This window comes from Zingiber officinale, chromosome 4A (genome assembly GCF_018446385.1).
Source record: "Zingiber officinale cultivar Zhangliang chromosome 4A, Zo_v1.1, whole genome shotgun sequence".
In the NCBI taxonomy this organism is placed as follows: domain Eukaryota; kingdom Viridiplantae; phylum Streptophyta; class Magnoliopsida; order Zingiberales; family Zingiberaceae; genus Zingiber; species Zingiber officinale.
In genome coordinates, this window is record NC_055992.1 from 88,207,379 (window position 1) to 88,225,742 (window position 18,364).

Consider the following 18,364-nt stretch of genomic DNA (forward strand, 5'->3'; position numbering starts at 1 on the left):
ACATTTTGGTGGAACCTGGATGCATTGCATAGGGAGTCCTGTGAGCCTCATCTAAAATCTGCCTCCGTAGCTCCTCCTGATCTGGAACACAGAGTCTGTCACCAAAATACAATACCCCGCTATCGGACACTCTGAATTCTCTACTTTCTGATTCTGCTAGCCCTTGCTTGATTTTATGAATTTCAGGGTCCTGCTCCTGAGCTGACTGAATATCACCAAGCAAGGTAGACTCTAAGGTCATAGTAGAGAGCTGTCTAACGATGAGTTCGAGACCGAAATCTACGATCTCCTTCTGTAGGGTTGGTGACATGGCTGCAAGAGATAATAAGGCAGCACTGGATTTTCTGCTAAGTGCATCTGCTACCTTATTTGCTTTCCCTGGATGGTAGAGGATGTCTATATCGTAGTCTTTGACCAGCTCAAGCCATCTACGCCGTCGCATGTTCAGATCCTTCGAGTGAAGAGGTACTTCAGACTGATCCGTATACACTTGCACCGAGCTCCATATAAGTAATGTCTCCAAATTTTGAGAGCGAACACCACCGCCGCAAGCTCAAGGTCATGAGTAGGGTAATTATTCTCATAATCCTTAAGTTGTCCGGAGGCATAGGCGATCACCTTGCCGCTTTGCATCAGCATCGCTCCTAGTCCCAACTTAGAGGCATCACTATAGATGTCAAAGCCGCTGGTGTTGTCTGTAGAGCCAAAATGGGAGCACCGTCAATCTCCTTGAGCTCATTTCTCACATCCTCCGTCCATCGAAATTTTCTGCTCTTTACCGTGAGAGTCATGCTGGGGAGACTATCCCGAGAAGTCCTCACAAACTTTCTGTAATATCCTGCTAATCCCGAAAGCTCCTGATTTCACCGGCGTTCTTAGGTCTCTTCCAGCTACTTACCGCTTCTATCTTGCCGGGATCTACCATAATACCATCCTTTGAGATGATGTGACCCGGAAGGACACCGATCTAGCCAAAATTCACATTTCGTGAACTTGACGTATAGCTGGTTCTGCCGAAGGGTCTGCAATACTAGTTTCAGGTGTTCTAAGTGTTCTTCCTGAGTTCCTGAGTAGATAAGAATGTCATCGATAAACACAATAACAAACTTATCTAAATACTCCCTGAATACTGCTCATGAGATCCATGAATGTAGCCGGAGCATTGGTCACGCTAAAGGGCATGACTACGAACTCGTAGTGTCCGTGTCCGGTTCCGAATGTTGTCTTGGGTATATCCTTCTTTAACCTTCACCGATGATAACCGATCCGAGATCTCTTAGAGAACACACCGCTCCCTTCACCGGTCGAAGAGTCATCGATTCGGGAAGGGATACTTGTTCTTGATCGTGACTTGGTTCGATGATCGTAGTCTATGCACGCATGCTTCCATCCTTCTTCTTCACGAACAAAACAGGCGCTCCCCATGGTGAGTGACTCGGGCGTATGAAACCCTTGTCAAGCGGCTCCTGAGTTGCTCCCGAAGTTCCTGTTCTGCTGGAGCCATGCGGTAAGACGCTTGGAGATAGGATTTGTACGTGAATGAGCTCTATCTCAAAGTCAATCTCCCTCTGGTGCTAAGCCCGGTAACTCTTCAGGGAAGGCTGGTAGTCACATACGACTCGAACCTCTGCTATTGGTTCTTGTCCTGGCCGGCGTTGACTACATGTGCTAGGAATCTGTACATCCCGAATCCAGAGTTTCTGTGCTTTCATAGCTGAGAGAAACTTCTTGGCCCTTCTCTTTGGTTCCCCGTCAGATGCAAATTGCCGCTTCAGTTAGAAGATGACTTTACAACGACTCTATGGTAGCACCATACTTGATCGGAAAGTCCATTCCAAAGATAACGTCATAGTCGGTCATCTCTAGCACTATCGATCACAAAAGAGCTCTCTGCCTGCTATAATGACGCTCTGAGCCAGCCGTGGATGCCATGATCTCTCCCGAAGGTAGTGCCTCAAAAACTGACCACCGAGTACTTCGAGGGTATGTCTAACTTTTGGAGAACATCCGGCTATATATGAATGGGTTGCCCCGGTATCAAATAATAGCACTATCTTGAAAAATGCTAATCGACCGGTGACAACTGTCGAGGCATGTCCTCTCTGGTGAGTGAGTAGATCCTCGCATTCGCCAGCTGGAGGGGCTTCTAATCTGCCTTGGCCGATAAGTGGACCTTCTAGAGCGGCCCGCATCTGATATAACCGAGTTGGCTGGCCTCCGTACTGTAGTGGCCGAGACCGAGTCTTGTTCGGCATCCTTAGCCATGTGCCCTTCTTGTCCACATTCAAACATCCTCGTGTGCCACGACAAACCCCGGGTGGAATTTCCCACAAGTAGCACACTTTGGATAATGGGTCGCTTGCTAGATGGTCCTCCTTTGGGTCACTTCCTGATCTGCGCTTGCAGTTGCTTCCGGTTAGAGCTGTGGCCTTGCTGTTTTCGAGTGTGAGAGTTTCCTTGGCCTTTGGACTCGAGGAGACTTGCTTCTGATTTACTGTTCTGGTAATGCTCCGTGGTCAAGGCACCGCTCACTAGCTCCTCCGTGGTTTGTGGCCTATGTATACCACCACCACGCTCATCGCTATCTCGGCCTCGGCATCTTGAGTATCAACCGGATTCGTTCTTTCTCCTCGGCCGACTAGCTCGGGCATGACGAGCCAACCTGTTGAATTTCTTCACGGCTTCTCAACCGAAAGGTTGCCCCGACGAAACTCCGGTGAACTCGTCGTAGTGGCGGTTTCGTAACCCGTATGTGGAAGAACTCCTCAAGAACTCCTTCTCAAGTCGCCCATGACATCCGGTTCACTGGGCGCCTGCTCGATTCTCCCACCACGCGGCGCGTCTGTCAGCGTAAGGTGCACACTTCACCTTCTCGTGTTCGGCCACCAGTAAGCTCCATGCTCTCCAGTGTTTTGAACCAGGCTTGTGCATCCCATGGTTCACTAGTGCCCAGAAGTTCTCCGCTTGACCCCGCCACTGGATCGATAGGCTTCCTTTCGCTCACTTCTGGGCTCTTGTCAGGCCGGTGTCAGAGGTCGGCGGTGGAACCTCAAGACTACCGAGTAGTCAAATTCGGTTCCCGGTGACTGGGGGTACTGCCGATTAGCCTTTAAGGTGGCTATTTCTGTCGCTCATAGTCAGAATCGAGCCACTAATGTCAGAAGGTCCGGAGGAGGCACCGCACCGCCTCTTTGGGGCTCAGAGCTAATGCCTTCTAGGGGCGTGCCATTTCTAAAGACATAGAGAATATAACATAACTAATGTAATCACGGTTATATAACTACGATGTCATGTTTAAAAGCTATCACATACTAACAAACAATAGGCATATAAACATGAAGTAATAACAAAACAAGGAGCATAAATAAAGTAGAGGTATTCTTACTTGAAGCTGCAGTTCAATGCTTGATGTGTGTAGGAAGTTTGAATTCGCCTCGATACCACTCTGAACGACCCACCTTCCGGTAAGGCCGGTCACTACAATTCCCTATACGCGTCCGGGTTTATTAAAATTTTGCTAATCTAATTCTGGGAACGCTGAAACCGAATGTTCTACATGTACCTAATAGTTGTACACATGCTAGGAAGGATAATCTATGCTTCTCGGATGTCGGTCCACGGACCGTCCACTAACACCGCACGGAAGAACATTTGGATCGGTCACCGATCCATGATTCACTAGAGTTCTCCTGATCGGCCGCCGACCGATCCAGGACTCACCGATCGGATCGACCGATCTGGCTCACCGATCGGTCGGTGACCGATCGATGGTGTCTCGCGATCCAACTATCGGATTCTTTGTCGTCGGCTGGATCGATCTGCCGAACGATCCAGCTGCGAACAGAGAGTTAGGACTGCCGAAACCAGCTCCCTGATCGGTCTACCAACCGATCCGAGACCCCCTGATCGATCTGCTGACCGGTCAGGGGTTTCTGATTTCGTATCAGAAACTCTGATATAAGCACTGATGCATGCCAAAACACTATAAAAGCTAAATGAACATTCTACTAGGTAATGGCTAACATACTAAACATGATGTGAGATATGATTCATTACTTCATGACAAGTTACCACGCTAAGTGCAGCAAAACAACTAACAATGTTCTGATAGATAACTCTCTAAAGTTGTAAGGCAGTTAATTTGCTAAATATTTTAAAACATAAGATAAACTTGCTAGATCCCTCAGATCTTTATTCCAGGTTCCTCCCACACACATCTTGATCTGCATTGCCCTTCAGCCTCCACTAGTCCACTTTTCTTTTACCTGTATCTGCAGTATAAGAAAAGTAGCATCTGTAAGCTAAAAATCTTAGTAAGAAACCATCTACCTCACAAAAACATGCATACGATGCAGATATGATTTTTAAAGCATGCTATTTGAAATATCCTGACTAGGCTAAACATGGCATGGCATGTGGTCATACAAGCATAGCAATCAAGAACTGAACATAAGCTATCATACTTGCAAAAATAGAGCTGAGCATGAAAACTGAAACTGAAAATAAATCATGGAACTGAACTAAACTGATCATGATCCGTACTAAACTAACTGAGCTGGTACTGAAACTAAACTGAACTCACATAACTGATTGTGAATTTGAAAAGCTATACATATAATAAGTGAAAATACTAAACATGTCGCTGAGGGGCCCGCAACTGTACTGCTTTGCGCGCATCCCTATCTAAACCGGGATTGCAAGTTCCAATCTAGTAGGGTTTACTAGGTTAGCTAAACCTAGGGACTACTATGGGATTCCACCAAAGGATATCTAATCCGATGCAACCCCTGAAAGTAAAATACGAATGCTATATACTTATTTTGTCAATCTAGGTTATCTCAACCCGCAACTAGGTTGTTCGAACCCAGAGGCTCTGTTGAGCCACCCATGGGACTGTAGTCCTACATAAGCTGAAATAAAACTAATTTGCTGTTTTAAATGCTTCTAGTGCAGTTAATCAGTTAATTAAACTGTCTATTACGGAGTTAGACCTTTAATCGAACACCTAGGATGCTCTAACTCTTCTCCTTATTAGGGAGACCACCTCTAGGCACCCAACAACGTCTAACCTCCTATCTGAAGAGGGAAAACGTGTCCGGCCCATCTAGAGGTGCTCAACTAAATCCCTAATCTGCGAAGAGAGTTAAATACACCCTAGATATCGATAAAAATCTGCATACATCCTAACTAAAGCATAAAAACTCAAACGGAAGCTATTATACTGCAGGTGAGGGGTTTCTTACCTTGTGTGCTAGATTTCTTACAAATCTAATCGCTAGAAATTCCGGTGGAGACGACCTCTCGACGATTCGCTCGCGTCCACGCGTTCTTCTCGCGGAGGGGAACGTCCTCGTATCGAAGATCTCGCCGGAAAGTGCTCCTAGAGCCCTTGGGGCTTGATGTGCCAAGAGAGGGAGAAGAGGGAAGAGGCGGCGGTGAGGTCTCGGTGGTGAGGGTTGAGAAGTTGCCGAACCCAAAATAAACCAAAACCTACTTAAGTTCTTAATTTATACTAAGTGGATTATTGAACCCAACTCTAATATAAATATAATTGGTTCCTCTTTCTTTCAGCACGGCCCTGCTGGGTTCACCGGTTACTAAGGCTAACTAAAGGTTTAGCGGACCCGAGAGGTCCTGGGTTCGATTCCCGCTTAAACCATTTTGCTTATCTAATTATTTTTGCTACTTCCGCTACTCGGAAAATTTCGTAAAAATATTCTAAAATTCCAGAAAAATAATAGAATATTTCTAAAAATAATTTGAGAATTTTCGGGCGTTACAATGGGTGAGATGGAAAATTAGGAAAAATATAAAAGACTGATTATATTGGACTCTAGGACCCTAGAAATTTATTTTTGCATTAATTAAGGGGGAGTGAGCGGAGTCAAGCTAATTATCAAGTAACTTTTGAAAAGCTTTTCAAATTTAGCTAAGTTTATTTCTCAAACTCAGCTTTTCAAATTTAATTAAATATCTTTCAAAAAAAATAAAATTAACGTAGTATTATATGGTCTTTCAAAATTATCTCAAATTTGGTTATACTTTTTCTAGTTTAAAAAGTTAACTAAATATTTCTTTCAAGAAAGTTTTTAAAGTTAACTAAATATTTCTTTGAAAGTTTTTTCAAATTTAATTAAGTATCTTTCGAATAACTTTAACTAAGTTCTCTTCAAAACTATTTCAAATTCGACTAAGTTTTCTTTGAAAAATCAAGTTTTGAAAATATTTTGACTACGTTATCTATCCTTATATTAAGTATTTTTCAAACTTAAACAAGTTTCGTTAAACTAAAACTTATGTTCTAAACATAGTTATCCGGCAAAGTGCTTTCTCAACACAATCATTTTTAAGCTGAAAACATAGCTAAGCATTTCAAATTTAGCAAAGTGTTTTTTCAAAACAAGTCTTTTTGAAAAGCTAAGTATTTTTAAGACTAAATACATGACAAAACTATTATTTTCAAAAGCCTTATAAATTAAGCTAAGTACTTAACCAAATTTTTTTATGTCTAAGTACTTAACTATGCTACCCTTTAGGGGGAGCTTAAAATTAAATAGACTATTTCTCTCTTTTGTTAATTCTTTTTGATTTATGTCAAAGGTGGAGAGAAAAGTCAAAGTTAAGAAATCAAGAAATTAAACATAATGAAAGGGGGAGCATTATTCCATTGTATAATTAAACTTTAAATTGCATTGATGCTCATGGTTAACTTCCATTATTTATTCCTTTATTTAATGTTATGTTTTAGTTAACTTTGAACCAAGGTTGCCATAATCAAAAAGGGGGAGATTGTTAGTGCAGTGAGCACCAAATGATCGAACCTAAGTTTTGATTATGGCAAAGAGCTCAAAGTTAAGCTGTGGTGTTATCTAACAAGGTTCATGGAGCTTACAGGAAAGTCCTAAGTGATACTTAGGCAAAAGTCCAAGCTGCGGCTAGGCAGGTGAAAATCCTAGGGGGTGGTAACCCTAGTTCCTAGGGGGAGGTAACCCTAGGTAGAGGAAAACCCTAAGGGGTGGTAACCTTAGGTCCTAGGGGGTGGTAACCCTAGGTGGAGGAAAAGCCTAAGAGGCGGTAACCTTAGGTCCTAGCGGATGGTAACCCTAGGTGGAGAAAAACCCTAGGGGCGGTAATCTTAGGTCCTAGGGGGTGGTAACCCTAGGCGGAAAGTCCAGTCGGTCTGGAGGACCAGACTGGCATCAGGTAAATCTCCTGAGTGGAGTAGGTGAGGACGCGTTCCCCGTAGAGGGAACAGTAGGCGTCGGGTCGACATAGGGTTTCCGGTCGGAAACCCGAAGTTAGACCCGGACAGTCCGAAGACTGTCAAACATTTATTTTCATACATATTATCTTGTGTTCTAACTCTGTTTTGTAGGAAACTAATTATTTTATGCAGGGTTGGAACTGACCAGGATCGGTCGACCGAACCTCTGGATCGGTCGACCGAACCCACAAGCCAGTAGACAGATCTCCAGATGGTTGAATCGGGGTCGGCCAGGGGATCGGTCGACCGAACCCTGGGATCGATCGACCGAACCTGCGTTGGTGTCAACAGGATCGGGTGTCGACTGGATCTCGCTGACTGGATGAGGATGCTGACCGGATCAGGGGGATCGGTAGACTGATCAGGAGGATCGGTCGGCCGATCGACGGTGAGTCAAATCTGATCCCGAGGTGATCGGATCTGGATCATCTTTCACAGAGCTATAAAAGAAGGCATCGAGGTGCAGCCTAATCATCGATCTCGAACAGAAGAACTCGCGTGCACTACTCCGAAAGCTTCGACGACACTCTGCTACTCCGACAATCAGCTACCATTCTTCATATTTGTAGTATTGTCGGTATAACTTTTCTTTGAGCTAATTTCTATATTCATCTACTTGTAAAGATTTACGTGATATAGTTGTTGCCCACCGAAAGTGGTCAAGGACCGCGGGCCTTCGAGTAGGAGTCGCTATAGGCTCCGAATGAAGTAAAACACCTGCGTCTCTGTGTGTTTTCTTTTATTTTCCGCTGCACTTATAATCTCTGTGTTTTAATCGATAAAATAGCCACGAGCGCTATTCACCCCCCCTCTAGCGCTTTCGATCCATCAGTCTACATCAGGCTATGTGTTTACTTTAGGAGGAGGAGCCATTGCATGGAGGAGTGTTAAGCAGAAATGCGTTTTGGACTCAACTATGGAAGCTGAGTATGTAGCAGCCTTTGAGGCAGCTAAAGAAGCAGTATGGCTCAGGAACTTTCTAATGGACTTAGATGTGATTCCTGGTTTGCCCAAAATCATCACAATTTATTGTGATAATAGCGGTGCAGTTGCAAACTCGAAGGAACCACGAGCCCATAAGGCAAGTAAATATATAGAGCGCAAGTACCATCTGATACGAGATATCGTGAAGCGAGGAGAAGTTGTCATCGCCAAGATTGCATCAACAGATAACCTAGCATATCCTTTCACTAAGGCCCTTCTAGCAAAAGCTTTCGATCGGCATGTGGAGGGAATGGGAATCAGATGTATGGCAGAAGATATGGCAGCTTAGTCGTTAGTATAAGTGGGAGATTGTTATAGTATATACTGAAAGCCTAGGCTTTTGTAAACATTTATTTTGAATAAAGAATCACATTTGGTCAAATTGTCTACATTTAGTTGTAGTTGTTCAATTAATTTATATTGTAGATAACATAGTATGTGGTGCCACATACAGATGATATTACCTTATAAATTATAAACAGTAGCTCACGACGAAAATGGAAAGGAACAAACCATTGGAAGGTCGTAGTGTAATTAGGAATTAGTTTATCTTGACTATATAATTACACTAGTACACTTAGAGTGTATTGAGTAGGACCATTTGAGGTTGTTTCTTTTATACTGACTTTAAAAAGGAGCAAATATAGAAGTGTGTGCTCTTAATCCTAATATAATAACAAGCACATATATTTGATATTTATTTCTTTAATTTATCAATGGGTGAGATTTAGTTCGAGGAATCAATAAGCCCGATAAGTTGGGAAATGATATCACTTATAGTGTATGTTGTTGATTATAGAAGGAAACTGTGTCCTACTAATCTAGGTTGATAATGTCCCCAAGATGAGCTCATAAAGATTGTCATGTTAAACCCTGCAGTTGGACTTAGTCCGACATGACGATAAGGTTGAATGGTACTATTCTTGGATTAAGATATTAATTAAATGAGTTGTCAGTAACTCACTTAATTAGTGGACATTCGATATCTTAAACACAGGGAGACTAACACACTCATAATAAGAAGGAGCCCAAAAATGTAATTTGGGATCGGTGCTAGTTCAATAATAGTTCTCAGTGGAATGAATTATTATTGATAAAATTAAGTTGTGTGTTCGGCAGGATGCTTAATTTTATCGGGAGACCAAAACCAATTCGTTCTCTCGGTCCCTATCATAGCCTCTTATTTATAGAGTACTATACCCACCTATACCCACCTTCATACCCATGATAAGGGGGCCGGCCAAGCTAGCTTGTGGTTCAAGCTAGGGCCGGCCAAGCCTTGGTTCATGGGTGGCCGGCCCTAGCTTGAACCCAAGCTTAAAAGAATTTTAATTTTAAATTTTTTTTATGTGGAAGATATAATTTATTGAAGAGAATTAAAATTAAAATATCTCTTCTACAAAATATTAAGAAAAGAGATTAGATCTCTTTCCTTATTTGTAGATAGGAAAGATATTTTATTTTTTCTCTTTGAAAATTATTCACATGTTGAAAAATTAAAATTATAGAAATTTCTTTTTATCAACCATGAAGGGATTTTTAAGGGAAATTTTATTTTTTTAAATTTCCGAAGACAAATAAAGAATTTTTAATTGTTGATTGAAAATTATCTTGTTTGATCTCCATGAGGTGGCCGACCATTACAAGGTTAATTAGGAAATTTTATTTTATTTTTCTCAATTAATTCATGTCAAGGAAAGTTAAGGAAATTTTATTATAATTAAATTTCCTTATTTACCAAAGCTAAGGAATATAAAAGAGGGGGTTGGGGTGTCTTCATGAGACACAACCTCTATTATTCTCTCCCTCTTTTTCCTTGGTGTTGTGGCCGGTCATCTTCTTTCCCTCTCTTCCTCTTTGTGGTGGCCGAAACTCTTCATTGCTTGGAGCTTTTGTGGTGGCCAGATACTACTTGGAGAAGAAGAAGAAGAAGAAGAGAAAGCTTTCATCCCTTGGAGTTTGGTTGGTGTTTTTTCTTCATCCTTGGTAAAGCTTTTGATTTGGCCGAACCTAGCAAGGAGGAGAAGAAGGTGCTTTGGTGGTTTCTCATCTCGGAAGATCGTTGCCCACACAATGTCTGAGGTTAGAAGAGGAATACGGTAGAAGATCAAGAAGTCTTTCTAAAAGGTATAACTAGTATTTTTCCTTTCCGCATCATACTAGTTATTTTTGGAAATAATACCAAATACAAGAGGCATGCGATTCTAGTATTTCGAATTTGTTTTCGATGTTGTGTTCTTTGTTTTTTTTTCTTTTCCTTGTGATTTGATTGTTCCTTTCGGTTAACCTAAAGTTATTTTAGGAAATTAAATATTAGCTTTCCTTAAAAGGTTTTGTCTAGTCGGTGGTGGTTGCTCCCATATCCAAGAAGGCCATGTGCCTCGCCACGTCGGTACTGGAAACCAATTTTGGAAATTAATATTTAATGGAATTAATAACCTAGGTGATTTGGATCGAACGTGTTAAGTTCCGCAGGAGATCCAAGTCAAAACCTAAAAGAACAAATAGATTAAATTTGGATCAAACGTGTTAAGTTCCGCAGGCGATCCAAGTTTAATTTAAAAGAACACATGGTAGCTAGGAAAAGGTTCAGACCTTTGTACAAAATTTTTGTACAGTGGAACCATTAGGTTTTCTGAGTAGCAACCAAAAATAACAACACTTCAAAAATAAAATCGGAATATACAATACTAAGTACACTTAATACATAAAAGAAATAAAACACAAATGAAAAATGATAACAATCTTTTGATGTGATGTGGGAACAGGTAGACAGGATACTCCAAGAGACTCCACATACCTCTACCTGGTATCTGAAAAAAAAAATATCAATGAGGTGAGTCCAAGAACTCAGTAGATATCAGATAGACAGGCATAATAAGTTATAACTAACAGTAATAATCATGTGGTACAGTTTCCTGAACAAAAATAGGAAATACAGACTGAAAAGGGCTGAAGAAATTGTACTCGCCAGAACCTCCTATCTAGAAATAAGGGTCGTCAGACAGATACAAAATGTCACCTATATGCATGTCAATTATATGAAACCACCAAAATGCAGCAACCAATATGAATCAATCACAAGTAATAAATGCAATGATGCAAAATGACATGTGTCACCCTTAACGCAATTTAGTCATCTCACACGCGATGGTGAGATCGAGTGAGTAGGGCTATAATAATTGTGCATTTTGCCATTACTGCTCCTGAGTGACCGAGTGGATAGGATGTTGTCGGAGTACACCTATCCTCCTACCCCAAACAGAGTGGAGGGGGGGGGGGGGTGCAATGCTCTCATTTCCTTGAGATAGTCTAGAGGAGGGATCCCTACCGTACTACCACGCTGCGTCACGCTACTCATGAGTGGACCAGCGGAGCACTGACAGAGCAAACTGTACACACCCTACCTGATATACCACTAACCCATGAGTGGTTGTATGTGCAGATCATGTAATTGGTAATGTGCTCAACAACAATGAGCCGATAATCGCACAGCATGCAATCATGCAAGATGGTGCATGTCACTAAGCATGTAAATCTTGACAGTATACACCTCCATATAAAATGCACCAAAAAAGAAATAAATCCACACAAAGATCTAGGTAACAATAAACTAGGAACACAAACCAGATATGCCAAATAACTAGTCTACTACACAGTAGGGCAATGTATGCCACTATTTCTATGAACAAGAGTGAACATGGCAACAAGCAAGAGAATATAGGTATGAATGCATAACTGACAAGAGTGTAGGCAATCTACAAAATCCAAATAGTGACATATTGAAGTAGATGCAAACATAATAATTACTACTAGCTATAAACTATTATGCATATCTAAAGTAAATATATCAAAGAGATAAGTTAGAAGTACTCGCCTCAAAAGAATATCGTATCTGAAATAGATCTCACATTGAGACGCTCATCTCGAATCAAAGTCCTGCATCAACATATATATTTTATTTAGCTAAATTTGTATGAATTAAATAGCTAAATAAAATCCTCAACCCAATTAGAATAACTCCAATCTAATCTGATTGATTAATCCTCCAAATTATCCTAAATCATACAACCTAATTAGAATAGGTTTATACATGAATCATCAATCAACCCATCATTTAATCCACCAATAAACTCCTTAATTCTCACCCATCAATCACTAATCAAATCCAATATAGAAATGAAATCAACTTTAACTCACCGAATAGTGTACTTTTTTATATTAATTCATCGACGAAGCACTCGCTGCCGAAAAAGGTGGTCGGAGCTAGATAAAACCGATGATCTCCAAATCAAACATCCTAAACCAAGATCAACCCATCCACATCTAAGTATAAACCTGAATCAACATATCCACCAATCCATCATTGAAATGAAATCTAATCCCCATACATAGCTTACCTTAACCTGGTTTCATACATGTTATCTCACAGCTGAAGATTTTGATGTCGAAAAATGGTGGCCCCAGTTTTGGATCGCCCACACAATGATGATTGGAGCAAGGAGAAAGTGCTTCCCTCCAAATCAAATATCCCTAAATTAGCACCAATCCTAGATCAAGCAAAACAATCAAATTTAATTAGGGTTTACCCTAATCAACCACTTCTTCTCTAGTGGCAACCTACTACAGATGGTGGTGCTCGGCTGAAGGCGACATGAACCCTAAATCAGAGAGGACTGTGGCAAATCAGATGACGATCAAATGAATCTGAGTGGCGTTGATCAGAAAAGGGAAAGAGGTGCTCAGATCAGATCGAGGAAGAAGAACAGGACACTCAACGGCAAGGTCAAGTTTTGGTCGGATCCGCGCCCGGGAAGGGGAAAGAAGGTCACGCGACTCCGACAGAAAGGCTCGCGGCTGCTGGAATGACGACGATGGTGGCATCAGTGACAGGCGACGGGCTATGATGGTCGGCAGAGAGGAGTAGATGATCGGCGTCTGTCGCGCTCGCGTGGCCGGAGAAGGAATAGAGGGCACGAGTGAGGAAGGGAAAGAAAGAATTGGGAGTCGGCGTCAATGGATTAGGGTCGTGAGAGGGGAAGGAGGGTCAGCGATGAGTTGGAGTTTCTTGGAGGAAGAAGGGAATCAGGGAGGAGAAGAGGCGATGCGGTGTAGAGAGGAGGAAGAACCGGCGATGAGAAGAAATAGGCACGGGGAGAGAAAAAAAAAAAACTAGGGTTATTTTAATTAAAGCTTAAGTTATTTCCTTTATCAACTCCTACTTAAATTGGGTATTCCAAACAGATTTTTCTCAAGCCCACAAATATATCCCCTCTAATTATGTCATACCAGTTTCAAAAAAAATTTCAGAAAATTTCTAAAAATTCCTAAAAATTCTGTTAAGGTTATTCCTCAAACAACATTATTTATTTAAGTATTATTTTGGTTCCGTATTTTACATTCTCCTCCACTAATAAAAATTTGGTCCCTAAATTTTTGTTATTTACCATCAGCAAGTACTAGCTACAGCTAAACAATATAAATGCTGAACGGAAATCTAACCCACATACCTCAAGTGAAAAGATGAGAGTATAGAGCTTGGATCGTATCCTCAAGCTCCCAGGTAGCCTCCTCGTCAGTATGACACTGCCATCCGACTTTAACCAGCGGGATAGTCTTGTTCCGCAGCTGACGCTCTTTGTAGTCCGGAATCTGTACCGAAACCTCCTCGTAGGTAACGTCAGGCTGAATTGGATTGAGATATTTGATAGAACATGTGCTGGGTCAGATACATACCTCCTTAGCATTGACACATGAAAAACATCGTGAATGCCTGCTAGAGACGGTGGTAGTACCAGATGGTATGCTACCGCTCCATTGCTCTCCAAGATCTGGAAAGGCCCATGTATCGTGGAGCTAGCTTAACTCGGAGACCAAATCTCTTCACCCCTTTCATGGGTGAGATTCTCAAAAACACATGGTCACAAGTAGAGAACTCCAGGGGTCTCCATTTCCAATCAGCATAACTCTTCTAAAGGTCCTGCGCCTTAGACATCCTTCGTCTAATAATGTGGACAAACTCTGTCTTCTTCTCCCCTAACCTCCTCCCAGAGGGTGGGTGTCCGACAAAGCCTACCATACAAAGCTTCAAAAGGTGCCATCCGAATAGCTGAATGATAGCTGTTGTTGTAGGCGAACTCTACTAATGGCAAGTGCTCCTCACAACTGCCTTCGAAATCCATAACACAAGACCTCAGCAGGTCCTCTAATGTCTGGATGGTCCGCTTTCACTGTCCATTTGTCTGCGGATGGAATGTTGTACTGAAACGGAGTTGTGTGCCCAAAGCTTGCTGCAGACTCTCCTAGAACCGGGACGTAAACAGTGGGTCACTATCCAATATAATGCTTAAAGGGACATCATGCAATCTGATGACCTCTTTGTTGGCGCTGGGAATTCCATTCTGTGTAAATCCTTTGTACAAAAATTTGTACGAGCACAAAACTTTTCCTAGCAACCCACATGCTTGATCAGACATGTGTTTGATCAATCAAGCAAGTTCTTGATTGATCAAAGTGCACCTTAATCGAAGCACAAGATCGATGGCCTCTTATGTTAGTATTCAGGATCCAAGGAAAATTAAACTAATATGCAGCGGAAATAAAGAATTAGTTGTACCTTTCCTTGTAGCTAAAGACCTCTTGATCTTCTGCTATATTCCTCTCCTCTTCTTGGACGTCGTGTGGGCGACGATCTACCAAGACAAAACACCCGAACCTTTTCTTCTTGTTTCCAATCCTTCGGCCACCAAGAGATGTTAAAATAGGATGCCTCCTTCTCTTCTTTTCCTCCTCCAAGCCGCCGACCACCTAAGTGGTTCTTCTCTTCTTCTTCTTCTCCTTCAAGCTACGACCACCAAGGTAAGATGGGCACAAGCGCTAGAGGGAAGAAAGGGAGGAAGAAGGGGATTTGGGCGCCGACCCTAGAGGAAAGAAACAAGTGGAAAAGGGGCACCGACCACAAGAGAATAGAAGAGGGAGATTAGGTTAATTTTTGGGCACCCCCTACTCTTCTTTTATAATCTTTGCTGGCGGCTAAAAAGGAAAGATTCTAACAGAATTCTGTTTAAAATAAAATTTCCTTTTTTTTATTCCTATCGTAGATGGTTACAAAAAAGGAAAGATTAAAATCTCTCTTTTAAACCATTGTAAATAGTTATAAAAGGAAAAAATTTTAACAAAATTTTGTTTTAAATAAAATCTCCCTTTTTATTCCTATTATGGTCGGCCCCTTGCTTGGGCACCAAGCAAGGCTTGGTCGGCCCTGATCTTGGGCACCAAGAAAGGCTTGGCCGACCCTCATCTTGGGCACCAAGCAAGGCTTGGCCGACCCCTTGCTTGGGCTCCAAGCAAGGATGAGTTCGGCCCCTTTCTTGGGTAGGAAGTAAAAATAAAACGGGTGAATGCGAGGCTTTATAGAGGCTATAACAGGGACTGAGAGGAATTGATTTTGGCCTCCTGATGAACTTGAGCTTGTTGTGTTCGACCCGAACACCCAACTCAAGTTTATCAATAATAACTTATACCACTAAAGAGTTAGAACTACCGCACCAATCCCATATTACAATATGGTCTCCTACATATCATGAATACGTTAATCTCCCTGTGTTTAAAATATCGTATGTCCGTTAATTAAATGAGTTACTGACAACTCACTTAATTAACATCTGACTCCAAGAGTAGTACCACTGAACTTTATTATAATGTCGGACTAAGTCCACCTGCAGAGTTTACATGATAATCCTTATGAGTTCCTCAAGGGGACATCATCAACCTAAATAAATAGGACAGTTTCCTTTTATAATCAACAACACACCATATAAATGGTATTATCTCCCAACTTATCAGGTCTATTGATTTAACGAATAAATCTCACCCATTGATAAGTTAAAGAAATAAATACTAAGTATATGTGCTTGTCATTATATCAGGATTAAGAAAATGCACATCCATAATAATAGAGGTTCTGTTCTTTTATGCAATCGGTATAAATTGAACAACCTCAAATGGTCCTGCTCAATACACACAAAGTGTACTAGTGTAATTTTATAGCCAAGATAGACTAATATAAATTACACTACAACCATTCCAATGGTTTGTCCCAATCCATCTTAGTTGTGAGCTACTATTTATATTTTATAAGGAACTGATAACATGATCTTCTGTGTGACACCACACACCATGTTATCTACAATATAAATTAAATGGACAACTGCATTTAACATATAAACACAAACATTTTACCAAAGTGATTCTCATTTTAAAATAAATATTTATACAAAAAGCTAGGCTTATAGTATATATCCCAACACTCTTGACAATACAACTCTGCTAATCGATCCAGAGAGTCAATCTTTCGAATCGGTAAGAAGTGTATGGATTTGGTTAAACGATCAACGATCACCCAAATCGCATTATGGCCTCGTTGAATCCTAGGCAATCCTACCGTAAAATCCATAGTTAGACTAGACATCTAGCTACAAACTCCATGATGTCTTTCTTCATGCCGTTCCACCAATACGAACATCTCAAATCTCGATACATACGAGTTCCGCCTAGGTGGATGGCAAATCGTGAGCGATGAGCCTCCTGAATTAACTCCTCCATAACTGGTTGAGATTCTGCCTAGGAAATAAATAATACTCTCATCATCTCGGGTGAACTCTGTCTGCTGCTCGAAAGCTATTTGACCACCACTGGACTGTAAGTGCTGATCTTCGGCCTGGACCTCTCGGATTCTCATCCTGATTGATGACTGAGCAACCATGGTAATAAGGATACCCTGTTCTGTCCTTCCCTGCTCCTCAAGGCCCAATTCGGAGAAAATCCAGAATCAAGTTCATGACTCAAACTCGATGGCAAGCTAAAGTTCCTCTGGACTTCCGGCTAAGCACATCGACAACCATATTAGCTTTTCCCGAGTGGTAGCTAATGGTACAATCATAATCCTTCAGAAACTCCATCCATCTCCTCTGTCGGAGATTGAGTTCCTTCTGGGTGAAAATATATTTGAGATTCTTTGATCTGTAAGAATCCCAAATGTGATACCATATAGATGATGTAGCCAATTTTTTTTTTTAAGCAAAGATAACGATGGTCAGCTCCAAATCATGCACTGTGTATTTCTTCTCATGTTCCTTCAACTGATGAGAAGCGTAGGAGACTACCCTATCGCGCTGCATCAAAACAGCGCTCAAACTCTGTATGGAAGCGTCGATATAGAGTACGAACCTGTCCTCTCCAGAGGCAAAACTAGAACTAGTGCTGACACTAATCTCTGCTTCAGCTCTTGGAAGCTGGTCTCGCAGGATTCTAACCACGTGAACTTCAAATATAGATGTTTCCATCAAAACATCTCTTGAATTATGCGAAGATAGTGTACGTGATTCTCCTCGGGTCAGAAATAGATCACAACTTCGTCAACAAAGACAATGAAAATCGATCCAAACAACCTAGGAGTACCAAAATCATCAAGTACATGAAAACATCTAGGGCTTTGTAAGCCTAAATGATAAAACCAAGAACTCATAATGCTCGTACAATAAGTTGGAACCCCAAGGTTGTTTTGGTGTGATCAACAAGTTAAGTTAGGTCCTATGTGTTTCTAACGTTGTGTCTAAGTGTGCAGGAGCTTAGGACACAGGTAGTTGAGAGGAAGATGCAGCTAGCGAGAAGGACGATACGTGGTGCGTCCGAGGGATGAGGAGATGTGGAAGAGTACACCGGCGGATGAGAAGGAAGCGTGCGGTGGTTCCGAGGGACGAAAGCCAGAGTGGAAGATTGCTCGGGGAGCAAGAGACGCAACTAGCTAGAAGGTCGGCACGAGGTGCGACTGAGGGACGAAGACTGCGGATGAGTACGCTGGCGGACGAGAAGGAAGCACGCAACGATTCTGAGGGACGAGAAGTCGGAGGGAAGCCTGCTCGATAAGGCCAGAACTTGGGTTCGGATGAGCCCTTTTCCGGATGGCAGATATCATCCAAGCTAGCGGATCCGGAGTTGAAGACCCGGACTGAGGCGAACTGAACCGGAGCAGTGGTCCCCGGATGAAAAAGTCAACACTAGTTGACTTTAGGCTTCGGGGTGCCCGGACTTGGTTTGTTGACCAGATCGCGTCAA

At 41.9% G+C, this 18,364-nt stretch overlaps 1 long non-coding RNA gene across 1 annotated transcript; it reads right to left on the reverse strand.

Moving 5' to 3' along the window:
* Positions 1-12,120: 12,120 nt before the first annotated feature.
* Positions 12,121-13,424, reverse strand: LOC121970101. The gene is made up of 3 exons (XR_006108843.1): positions 12,649-13,424; positions 12,449-12,548; positions 12,121-12,187 (listed from the first exon to the last, which is right to left on the reverse strand). It is a non-coding gene; the product is annotated as an uncharacterized LOC121970101 (long non-coding RNA).
* Positions 13,425-18,364: the final 4,940 nt, after the last annotated feature.